Source organism: Schistocerca piceifrons, chromosome X (assembly GCF_021461385.2).
Source record: "Schistocerca piceifrons isolate TAMUIC-IGC-003096 chromosome X, iqSchPice1.1, whole genome shotgun sequence".
Classification (NCBI taxonomy): Eukaryota; Metazoa; Arthropoda; class Insecta; order Orthoptera; family Acrididae; genus Schistocerca; species Schistocerca piceifrons.
Window position 1 is genome coordinate 659,064,514 of NC_060149.1, and position 12,421 is coordinate 659,076,934.

The following is a 12,421-nucleotide window of genomic DNA, read 5'->3' on the forward strand; positions in this document are numbered from 1 at the left end:
AGGGACCGGTTGGTAGGACATGTTCTGAGGCATCAAGGGATCACAAATTTAGCATTGGAGGGCAGCGTGGAGGGTAATAATCGTAGAGGGAGACCAAGAGATGAATACACTAAGCAGATTCAGAAGGATGTAGGTTGCCGTAAGTACAGGGAGATAAAGAATCTTGCACAGGATAGAATAGCATGAAGAGCTGCATCAAACCACTCTCAGGACTGAAGACCTCATCAACAACAACAACAACAACATTTGTGTCTTTACTCGGTTGCTATGGAGAAGCTTGGATCAATTCCTGCGAAACCAAATCCTGTTTATCTACGGACCAGTGTTTTTCTTCAGATTTGCTCAAAAATTCTTCCAAAGTTGAGCAGTGTTCAGTGGCATTCACTGCCCAGCAACGTGCGTCCCCTTCTAATTTCATACTCGCTATTCTGATTCGATCCTCTTCAGGCAATGTGGAAGGGTTTATCTCTCTGCATTCGTCCATGAAAATGACTGGGTAGATCCCTCCCTTTGGATCGAATGTTTCAATTTCGAAGCTAGCATGACTGGGACATGCCCTGCCTTACGTGGAAGCAGTAGCCAAATTCCTTACACTTCCTGAATTTTTTACCTGCTCTTTGATTTTATTAGTTTCGAATCTCAAACTTTCTACTTTCTTGTTTTTGAATTCCACAAGTTTTTGATTTACATCATCTTCTAAAAACTGAGTTTCATCCTGAACATCAGAAGTAATCACCTCTACTGTTTCTTTTCATCTCTTCTCTCTTTCGATTTGAACTTTCCCGATCTGTCCCTTCAAAGTATTTACAGGTCGATCCAGTTCACTAGGGTTTTTCGTCTGCTCATCGCTCACTGTTTTAATTTTCTGGTTTACTTTACATCTTCGGTTAATTTGCTACTCACTGCATCGTACAAATCCTGTTTTCGCTTTTTTAGTTCACTGCTTAGGGATTTCTTTAAAGCCTTCATTTTATCCTCAAGCGTGTCGTCCGACACACGTAATTTCTCTGGTATTTTATCGTCCAAATCTTTTAGTGTTGAAGATATTTCACCTTTTAGCAAACCCATATCAGTTCTTAATCCACTCTTCCTTATAACTGTCCGAATCCAAACCACATGCCTGATTTAGTACTGGTTCTACTTTTGTTTCTGTCTCAGTCTCCTCTACATAATTTTCACACTCTGTGAACAATTCTCCCGAATTCTCCTGATACTAATCATCAGCCTCTTGCTTTATAGCCACACCATTTACATCTTCCATTTTTATTGAGATACCCAACCCACTGTCGTTACTCAGCTCACCGTTCAACAATTTCGAGCTCGGCTCACGCCTTTGTGGCTGCCGCCCCGCCTGCAACGTCGAGTTCAAAATTTTTGCTTTTCTATTGTTTGACCAAATAGTCCACCAACCAATGTTAATTTTAAAATCGAATTTGCACTGGACAATCACAAGTTTGAAATGGTCCTGTCATGCGCCACGTATAACAGTCCCCTTCCTCTTCGGACGGCAGACTAATTAAAGAATTATCGTGTTGCTAATGGTTTGACATTAATTTGGAATAACGCATCGAATCCAGAGTGAAAGTATTACCCGGAAAGAGTCAGGTGCCGTCATAACTTGAACGTTATTGTGTGATTTACTTTCCGCAATAACGATCGGCAGAAATAAAAAATGTACCAAATAATACGGAAAATAGCTAGTGAAATTTTGGTACGAAATAATGAATTAATTTTTGACTCTGTTTGGAAATTAATGTAAATCAACGGTCGCCAGCTCACTTAGTCTGAGCGAAATCAATTGAAACTCTTGACTTTCAAATTAAATCAGTTAACTATTGTAACATGTTGACATGCGTGGACAGTCGTAAAGGCACTGACTGACTCGCGCTCATTATCAATACACTACGATCATTCAGGAAGATTTCTGTCATGGAAAAAAGCAAACTTGTAACTACTCCATTAAATTAATTGGACGCTGCACAACTAACACTGGCAAGACTTTTACAGTTCTAAATGATAGATTGGTCGGGTCTTACTTCAAAGCGGTGGGTCGGTGAGGCGAGGTCCATTTTTCCACGACAATGTACGACCATAGGCTCCTCACCACAATTAACTTTGGGCCCCTACCGCTCTTATTAAACCCTGATTAACCTTCATGTTTCGTGCTGTGTCCAATTGCTTTTCCACATTATACCTGGCCATACCACACGTGGGATCTTACAGTGAGACAAGTCTCGCCTCCTCTCGCAGCAGAATCCCTCCTTTGCGTCCGACCCGCTCACTCGCTACTGACGGACTACCGTTACCACCTGACAGACATGCCCGACCGCTCCTCTGGTTCTGCGGCCAACGACAGTACAATAACAATAACCTCTTAGGTTTACATAACTATATTCCCTGACTTGACCAGTGCGTCTACTACAATTCTTTACATTCTCTTTCTTTGGTTATTTTGCACACAGGAAATTATTAAGACACACATACATCACAATAATATACATAATATATTTATACACTTCATTTAAATGCACACAGTTAATAAAGCAGGAAAAAGTTTATATGTGGGCACTGTGTCGTTGTGCTACACACTCACCTACAGAACACGCTAGGGAGTGGTAAACACACTGATTCTTCTCCTTAATGCTTATGGATAACATTGCTTGTGAGAATCAACAGTAATTCGGTAATATCTATATTCTACTGCGTGTGTGAGAACACAGTTCTCGATTGGGATACATACGTTTCGCCTGCTTTAATATAGCGCTTCTGTTTAACACTTACACCACCTTTGTTGAAGTATGTGTTATGAAAACCCCCGTAGTTTACAAGGGGACGGGGTAATATTAAAATTGAATGCACTCTTCTTGGATGAGGAGGAAGCACTGTGCGGCACCCACGCCCTGTCGAGGAAGTGAAGAGTTCTGATAGCACCATGTGGACACGGATTGAGTCTGCCGACAGAGCAGGTAGGCGTAGTGCCCGGAATGTGTTGCGAGAGATACCGGGTCCGACAGGACACGCCAAACAACATGTTTCAGATGACTTACCACACACTGCGTTGCGGCTGTATGTCAGTGACTTGATACCGAAACTGATAAAAAGTACGCTGAAGAAAATGCTCACAGCACACTTGGAAATAATGAATGGTCCCTAAACTTGGAAGGACTAGATGCTTTCATTGGATTACTCTACGCTTGTGGAGCATGTGGTGCTGGGTGTGTTTCATACAAAGACTTATGGAGCAATATGAGGGGACCCCCTTTTCTTCAAAGCACCATGTCAGGGAACAGATTTGCAGAAATATGGAGTCACCTTAGGCTTGATTCTGTATCATCAAGGAGACAACGTAAAGAGACTGATAAATTTTGCCTTGCTTCAGAAATATGGACTCTACTTATTGACAACTGCATTGCCTGCTACAGACCAGCTGAGAACATGACTGTCGATGAGCAGCTGTATCCTTGCAAGTGCAGGTGCCCATTCATACAGTACATGCCAAATAAACGTGGTAAATATGGCATAAAATACTGGCTTTTGTGTGATGCTGACAAGGGCTACATCCTCAATGGATTCCCTTGCCGCCGGAAACATGAAATTCGTGATCCAAGTAAGGGTTTTGGTCACCATGTCGTTATGAAGCTGGCACAGCCATTCCTCAACTGTGATTGTAACATCAGGACTGTTTAGTTGGCACACTTTGGAGATCACTCAAAGAGGTCCCTCCTGTGGCACGAAGTGGAGACGATGCATTGTATTCAATACACTTGGGTAAGTCAGGTGACAATCTTCTCACAGTATACAGAGGAGAAAAAGAAAAAAATATCATTATGAGGAACATGCATGCTGGATGTCAGGTCAATGACAATACCGAGAAGAAACTTCCGGAAACTGAAGTTTTATAATGAAACGAAGGGTGGAGTCGATGTTGTTGACCAAATGGCAGGACATTACAGTGTCCGAGTTGGTGCCCACCGATGGCCTGTGCTTGTCTTTTACAACATTCTTGACCTTGCAATGATAAATGCTCATCCAATTTTCAAGTTATGTACCTCTAAGAAGATTTCACAGCGGGAATTAATTTTCAGAAGCGGATGAGCTCGCTGCCCCCGACAAAGTGCAAAGCAGATCCAGTCTCCCCTCAAGTATCAACGCCAGCGGTGGCCAATATGGAAACTGAAGGCGTTGTCAAATTCAGGTTTCCTGCAAGCAACAAAAGGTGAATAAAACATCAAACGTGTGTTTCAAGTGCCGTAAGTACGTAATGAAAAGCTGCCAAGCCAAAACTCTTGTCCAATGTCTGATCTGTGAGTCCATGCCAGTTTAGAAATACTGTCAACTATTTGTTCCTTAATATTACGAAACAATTACAGATTTAAATTGTTCGTTCTTATGTTTTTGTCCCTTGATTTCAATAAGCAAGAAAACTTGTTGCATTTTAGAATATTTTACAAATACTCCACTCTTATCTTCCATGTTTGCAAAAGTAAAATTAGTATGAATACTCATATAAACTGCGTGTTTTTGCTTTGTTTCAATGTTTGTAGAAAAGTAAACATCGTAAAATTCTTTTATTTGTTTTAACGAAGTTTGATGAAAGACAATGGAATTCCTTCTGTAAAATTTAAAATATAAATAAAATTTATTCCTAGAAATTTACTTTTGCCCCTGTATTATGTATTTTAGAGAATAAATCATAAGTTTTCTGCACGTTAGAGTCTTCTCGAATGTAATGACAACATGGCAAAACCTGAAATACCATCGAGAAACCAATAAAATGGTAGTTTCCTACTGTGGGTAAAAAATGACCAACATGATACTACTAAGGGTATGGAGAAATCTGCTATTTCTAGTGTCAAATGTGTAGGTCATCACCTTTGTACAACTGTTTGAAAATGCTTCACAATGCCGTTAACTCTTCCAGTTTCCATATGCGGCAAAGTCTTCCACATTTGTCAATAAGGAACGTCGCTTCTATGTTTTATTTACACCATCCTCTGTGTTGTGGCAGCAGCTTAGTTTACATCATGTTATGTCCAGCTTTCTGTGGGAGCCAATGGCTCGAACATGTTAATGTCTATTTAGCACTTGACACATACCTCGAAATCATGGTGGAAAATCAAACTGTATGGCTGTGTACAAAGCTGTGTCATACAGCTTGGCTGTGTTACACCTGAAAAAAAACTATCGAACTACTTATGAAAGAACAACACTGGAACCCTCTCGTGAGTGATAATCTGTGGCATATGATCTTCCTTCAGTACAGGCAACAAACCTTTACACAGGTCTGTGCAAGCGACTTCAAATAATGGTCACCTGCTCCAGTAGAACAATACATGTATGTGTAATGTACTTGCTGTCAACATGCATAAGGTATTTGTTTTTCGATATGTCAGAAGAGAGAGATGTGATTAAGTCGTACAGGAGGGCCATTACAAGTAGTGGTATGACTGGTTAGAGTTTGGACGCAGATATTTCGTAGTTTTTTTTACCTACTCTGGATGTTACAAAATAACGATGAGGGGGTGCTCTCGAATGTGATCAATGACTGTAAACATACTGATTGGTATCGGTATTTCATACATGTAAAATGAATGTAATGCCCTTGTGCATAACGATTTGTGATTTGAACACGATGAATGCTCACAAACTACACCGATTTCACTCATAAAATAAATTGAAATCGACTATATATGTTCTCGACGAATCATTATTATCATCGTAATGATTATGTCTTTAAAAATATGTATTACTCCAAGTCCCATGTTATTTCATACGTCGTAAGTTCTTATAAAGTAGCCACCACTTGAATTACAGCTAATTAGATTGTGCTATTGAGGATATTGATCTGATGGGTGACAGAAACCTTACACACAGTGGAGTTATGGAGCAAAAAATGTCAAATGTCAGCATGCATATGGCATTTGTCTTCGATGTATCAGTGGAATTTTATAGGCTTCTCTACTATGCGATTTACGAGGTTCAATTACGTTGGTAAAAGGGAACCTGCAACGGTGTAGAACACAACAATGTTCTCTTGAATTACAGTCTGTTCAATAAATGGTTCAAATGGCTGTGAGCACTATGAGACTTAACATCTGAGGTCAACAGTCACCTAGAACTTAGAACTAATTAAACCTAACCAACCTAAGGAGATCTCACACATCCATGCCCGAGTCAGGATTCGAACCTGCGACCCCAGCGGGCACGCGGTTCCAGACAAACGCCTAGAACCGCACGGCCACACCGGCCGGTTACAGTCTTATTGCCAAATGTAAAATTATTGTTTTTTCCCCAACATTTAAACAGTTGTCATCAAAGGCTGTATTCTGTAATGTTATTTCATGTGTCTGAAATGTTTGATATCCACGCGCATGTCAGCTTATTTACAGGCGCGCATTTGAATGTAGGGACGCTCTCAGACCATCTACTTCAGAGTTTTCTCACTTTTGCTGTGCTCTGATGACTATTTCGAAATAATGAGGACATTCTTCAATGATAGGTAGTTTTTGCAGCAAAATAGTAGATCGTTTTTTCAATTTTACGCAGGGTGGGCTTGTTTAGGAAGTGTGAGGTAAGATAACAGATCTGGCAGATGTATCACTATAAAGCACCGACCTCTGAAGTTTGGTCATCTGTAATTGACAGCAGCGTTGTAGTTTTTGTTTCCACGTAGTTAGATGTGACAAAATATCGGGAGGCAGGGGAAGAGACACATTTGAACTGTATCTTGCAGTCTGAAATAAATAATTACACCAATTTTGCTCACATAACTAAAAGAAAATGTATTGCGCCTATTTTCGTGGAAACAAGCCTGTTTTTATTGTTGTCACGATTGTGTTTTCTTTTAATAGGCGGTAACGGATGCTTGCTTCCCCAGCAACGGATGTTTGAAAAACTCATCTGCAGAGTTCTCCGGAATTTCGTTGTTTATCCAGAGGAGTCCATTCTTTCTGAAAAATGCGTTTAAAGGCATGCAGGAAGCGCCTATCTGTGAGATTTCCACAGATCGAAGACAGTACGTCACTGCCAGAAGATGGAACTCGTTGTGGACCATCCGCGACAAGATAGAGCATCAATTTCATTGATTTGCATATCAATTTGATGGCGGAAGTGTCCTCGTGCTGCCATCACCCTGCTCAACCTGTATGAATACCGACATTGACCCGTTCATGGACATCCATGAGAAGTTCAGTAGTTTATTCCTGGGCACATTCTTTTCCACCACACCTGAGTTTTCGTAGGATGTAACGCTGAAGAAGACCCATGTCACCATCGATCTTTTATTCATGTTGATACGCTGCTCATCTTTGAATACAGGATTTGTGGGGGTCTTTGCCATTACATGCACAGGTACACCAAGGCGAATAACGCATGAATGAGTGATGATTAGTACAGGCCTTCTGATGATTTAAGTTCCATCCTTTACCTGAATGTAAACACCCTCTGTAGGCATTCCATACAATGATGTCTACCACATGGAGGGTTCCCATGTTTACCCAAGCAAGATATCGGTATATTTGTGGAAGGAGCAGTCCCTGATGTGACTGAGGAGCTGATGAGTGCTACATTCTGGAGGTAGAGCTGGAATATTCCAACCGTCTTCACACTGATCACAGTGACTTGCCTCCATGTCTGGAGTACTTATCCCAAGAAATGGTTCCTTCCCGACGCTGTGGAGAATGCTGGGGGACAAAAACCGATTTATTATTGGCTACAGAAGCCTCCAGTCCTGGGGATGACACTTATCACCCACGGAGTCTCCGTCAAGCAGTGTCGCTTGTTGAAGGAGTACATTGATGACACAGAGGGCTGTCAGGCTGTACGATTTCGAAATGACTTTTACAAATTATTAAATAACTTAATTTTCAGAATAACCTTGGAGAATGTTGGAGTAGTGCGAAGTGCATTTAGTTTACTGCTGAAATAAGTGTTACGACAGAAGAGATTACGTTGCCAGGCGAAATTTCAAATGGGCCACAACGATAAATATGGGACTGGTCGCTATGGAGGTGAGAAGATTTCAGTGCAGTTCACGAAACCTGCCTATATCAGCATGTGTTCTCAACCTCTCCAAACTTCCCATGTACCAGTTTGACTATGACTTTGCGAAGGGAAGATTCTCAGACCCCAAGTTAGCTTATGTGGAAACAGTTTCATCTATTGCGTGGAAGGCTGAAATCCATATGAAGGAATTAGGTACAATTACAAAGAATTAGACACGTCTGATTATGCAGCCAATAATCCTTTTGAGATTATAAGAAGGTTATCAAGCTGATGAACACAATGCAAATTGTTCACAGACTATGAAGTTTGTGGAGCTCAGATTCAAGATGAATGCATACTGTGTAGACACAGGCAGCACCCAGAGGTGGGGTAAGGACGTGCATCATGCAGCCTCAATGACTCTCACGACTGAATATTATCAGAAGTGTGTTCTCGAAAGCATTGGTGCAGCTCCACATATGGTGCGCCAGATAACCTGTTTCACGAGGCCATGAGGTCCATGCTGCACTGGAACTGGAAATAGGGCTGTCGCATCATGACGACAAACAGTTCATCAGTGGGGATGGGATCAGGACCCTCCGGTACTCATTATCCCGTGGAGTGATTGAGTGTGCGACTATAAATAGTTGGTGTCTATGAGTGAAATGGTTTAATGAGCCATTTTTGTGCGAGCGCGTGTATGCTTCACTGCACATTATGTATGCATATGTACTATCCGCAGACTATGTGTTCTTGTAAAAACAATATTGTATGAATTTCTGTGTATGTACGGTTTTCTCCACCTGCCACTGCTGCTTCAGCCGCTAGGCCTATTTGCTACGTATATACAACAGAAATTATTAATTAAGTACTGAGTAAATTGAAAAAACTGTATATATTATAAATAGAAAGACTTGATTAAGAGCTACTAAAAGAAATCAAATATAAATATTGTATGAAAGCGTGTATACAAATATGGGAAATGTATTTAAGTTCTCATACCTGATAGTCATAAGCTTCCAGAAAAAAATATTTTGGAAGTAAGAAATATGTATGTATGGAAATACACCAAAAAACTGAAAATTTTGTATATAAGGAAAAAATTGCTTTGTGTAAGACAACCTCACTATATGTAGGTTAATTCTTACAAGGAAGAATTCTTTGTAAGAATTAACCCACGTTAATTGTACACAGCCACGGTCTCACCATGTCAGTTTTAGACAAAATAGCAACCTCACTATATGTGAACAAAGCTTTGTAAGGAAAAAATTGTTAACAAAAGTGATAGTAATTCAGAAATATGCATTGTGTATCTCACAAACAAATAGCCCTTAAATAAAAAAATTAATAAACAAATGATTGTAAAAAACTATTGTATATGAAAGAATAATGTTAACAAAAATTATCCAGTAAACTGTAAGTTATTTCCTTATATCACTGTTATTTAGAAACCCTTTCACCACAGAGTACAAGTGAACTATATGTAGAAAAATATTGTCATTGTTTGTAACAAACTAGCACCTCTCCCCATGAAGCTGAGACACACACAGTTTAGCTAGTTATAAAAGATGCTCAGGGGCACCACAAGGGGGTGCTCAATTCTCATATGCCCAGATGGGGGTTGCCTCCATTTTTAAGTCATGTGACGATATTAACTTGAATGCATGTAGCACAACTGCCTGAGTGATTATCCTGCAGGACTGATCAATTCCTGGTGGCTGCCCAGGGGACAGGGAGCTTGTTTTTGTTTTGTTTTTGGGCTGAAAAAAAAACTAGGGTCATACATGCCCATGTCAGAACTATAAAGCATGAAGTCAAAGAGAGGAGTTAAAAACGACTATACGATAATCCCAATCAACAGAAGGGAAGACAGCTAAAAACAAGGACGTGGAGAAAGGTCTATAAAATATGCCGTAGAGAAACAGAGGTCCTGAACTGAAGATTAAATATCCTTCGCAATATTGTTACGACGGATAAAAAGTAAAAAACGCGGTCGGTAACCCGCTCATCATTCGTTAAAATCGCCGATAACTCAGACGGCCAACACAAATGAGAAAGTAAGTAGATAAAGAAAGGGCATTCCGTCAAGAACTGGTTGAGGGCAATAAGCACGAATGCAATGGCTAAAAGACAGTGCCAATATGCAACCTAGTTAATTATTTCCTCGTGGCGAGATGGCCGAGGAGGAGGTCGTCCAAGTCACTGGTAGAAGCTTAATAACACGGTGCTCGTTCCCACGAACGGGGTGCCAGTGGTGATACCAAACTGACACCACCTGCTGATTGACTGCAACACGGAGATCATCAGAGGGAATGTGAGAACTAGCCAGCTGAAATACAAGGACTGCAGCCTTGACAGCAGCGTCAGGAACTTCGTTTCCTGTCAGATCGATATGGCCAGGAATCCACATAAACATCACAGTGGCTCCATCAAGAGTGAGCAAGTGACAGATTTCCTGGACCAGTTGCAATAAGGGATGGATGGTGTACAGCACACTGTGGCTCTGAAGGGCATTGAGGGAATCGGAGCTGATGACTCAATTGGAAAGCCTGTGTTGTTGATACAGGGCAAAGAGCACTGGTGTAAATACTGAGCAGCATTCTAGCAGCCGATACCGGAAAACGTTGGTCCCAATGACGAAGGCGCACCTGACACCAAGGACTATCTGAGAGCCGTCAGTATACAAAAAGATACTATCGGGGAGTTCCGTGGGAAGTTCCGTGCGAAGGTCGTGAAACTGAAGGCGATAGAGCGATGCTGGAGTAGTGTGCTTAGGAAGCGAATGAAGGCCAAGGTGAACATGAGCCGCCACATGAAGCCAAGGTGGTGAAGGGTCCACGCCCATTGCGAAAGTGACAGGTAGCGTGAAGGTAAGCTGCTGGAACAAGAGACGAAACTGAACTCCAGGAGGTAACAGGAGAGGGACGCGCCCCATACTGGCAATCAAAGGAGTCATCAAAGGAGACGGCATAAGGATGGTTGAGCACGCATGGCAGACAAAAGACATGCATATCTGCTGAAGAGAAAGTTACAGCAGTAGGACAGAGGTAGTTCAGCAGCTTCTGCATACAGACTCTCAACTGGGCTAGTGTTAAAGGCGCCAGTGGCTAAATGGATGCCACAGACGTGCAGATGCATCAACGAAACACCCTTAGTCTAGTTTCGAACAGACAAGGGACCAGTACTGATGGAGGAGGGTGGTTCGATCTGCTCCTCAGGAAGTACCACTAAGGTCACATAGGACATTGAGGGAACGCATACAGTGGACTATCTGGTAAGACATGTGGGAGGATCACGAAAGTCTCCTATCGAGCAGGAGCCGCAGGAATTTCATTGTTTCACCAAATAGAAGAGCAACAGGCCCAAGACGTAAAGATTTAGGAAGACACCAGAAATTCATACAAATGGTTTTATCAGTGGAAAAACGAAAGCCATTGGCGATGCTCTATGAGTAAAGACGATTAAGACATCGCTGAAGAAGCCGCTCAAGAGACCAGTCCATGCAGAAATGCAATAGATTGCAAAATCACCACCGAAAAGGGAGCCGGAGATGTCCTGCAGCAGATATGCCATTTTAGTGTTAATGGCGATAGCTAAGAGGACGACGCTCAAGACAGAACCCTGAAGCACACCGTTTTCCTGGATGAAGGTGCCTGCAAGGCAGGACCCACACGTACCTTGAAAACCAGGTCTTTTAAAAATTCCGGAAGGAAATGGGGCATGTGGCCACAGAAGCCCCACATGTAGAGAGTACGTAGGATATCAGTCCTCCAATAGGTGTTGTAGGTTTTCTCCAAATCGAAAAACATGGCCACAGTCTGGGATTTCCGCAGAAAACCATTCATGACATGGGTGGACAAAGTGAATGCAGAATGGCGCACTAAATCCACATTGTGGAGTTGTTAGCAAACTGCGAGACTCAAGCCATCATACTAACCGGGCAAGAATTATACACTGGATCACCTTGCGAACATCTGGTGAGAGAAATGGGGCGGTAGCTAGAGAGCAGGTGTTTGTCCTTACTGTGCTTAGGTATGGGTGTGACAGTGGCCTCACGGCAGTGTGTGGGAAACGTGCCCTCTGCCCAGATGCAGTTGTACGTATGAAATAAGACGCGCTTGCCCACAAGAGAAAGGTGCTGCAACATCTGAATGTGGACGGCGTTTGGCCCTGGGGCGGAGGATGGTGATGAACAGAGTATAATCTAGATCCATGACAGTAAAGTTTGCATTATAGCACTGAATATTCTGACAAGAAAATGGTATCGCCCGAGCTTCCTCTGCTCGTTTCCGATGGAGGAAGGCAGGGTGATAGTGGGAGGAGCTCTAAACCTCCGCAAAATGGCGCTTCAAGGTGTTTGAGATAGTAATAGTGTCCACTATGACATCATCTACTAAAGTCAGGCCGGAAATTAGGGAATGGACCTTGATCTTGGAGG